Below are 993 nucleotides of genomic sequence, written 5' to 3' on the forward strand. Positions count from 1 at the left end.
TGCATGTGCTTTCTGAAATGAATAAAGACAGGTTGCTCACCTTATCATTGGCATGGTCCTGAATAAATAAGACTAATGAATGTTGGAATAAGTTAAGAAGCATGTCAAATATGCATACAGACAAACATCTTGTGAGTAGAATTTATTAATGGGATCACATTTATATTATGTGCAGTAATGTAATAGCAACACATGCAAAGTAATTACTTATGCATTATAAATATTAAGAAAAAAGCATCAGACCTGGGTTTAAATACTATTTGTGGTATTTAATTTACTTTCAAAGGCATTTGGAAGTAAATATTTCAATATTTTTTATTTGAAAAGACAAGTAACTGAAAATTGGAATGTATTTGAAAATACTCAAATACACACCCATGTATTTAACCCAGGCATATGAAAATATTATTTGAAAAAACTTAATAGGTTATTAATAGAAAAAAAAAAATACTTCTAATAGAAATAGTTGATTCGGGCCACATTATTTGAAAATACTCCATTACACAGAAAATAAGTATTTAAATAACACAATCACATACACAGAACCCAGGTCTGAAAAGCATACGGTATCATAACATTACAATTATTCACAGAATTTTACCTGGCACAGTCAACATGACATTCTTTTAATATTGTTGTGATATTATTACATGCTGTGGATATTTATCACCCAGACACACAGCAGGAGCCTTGGAGGATCCCATTCCAATTACCCAAGCATAGCAAATCCACGGTAATCAGGAGGTGGGCGTAATATCACATTGCATTGGTGGCAGTGAGGTAGGTCCATTATATGATGAAAAATTTCAAACACAAATGTGTTTTACATTGTACATACCATGTTTCAAGTCATCGCAAAATACGAAAGAAGAGAGAACTCTGGTAGAGTAACACATCAATTTCCATGATGGTGGAAAATGGACAGACCATACAAAATAGTTGAAGATTCAGCCATTGAGTTTGCTAAGTGGTTACAGACACCAATCCCTTTTC

This window comes from Oncorhynchus tshawytscha, linkage group LG18 (assembly GCF_018296145.1).
Source record: "Oncorhynchus tshawytscha isolate Ot180627B linkage group LG18, Otsh_v2.0, whole genome shotgun sequence".
NCBI lineage: Eukaryota > Metazoa > Chordata > Actinopteri > Salmoniformes > Salmonidae > Oncorhynchus > Oncorhynchus tshawytscha.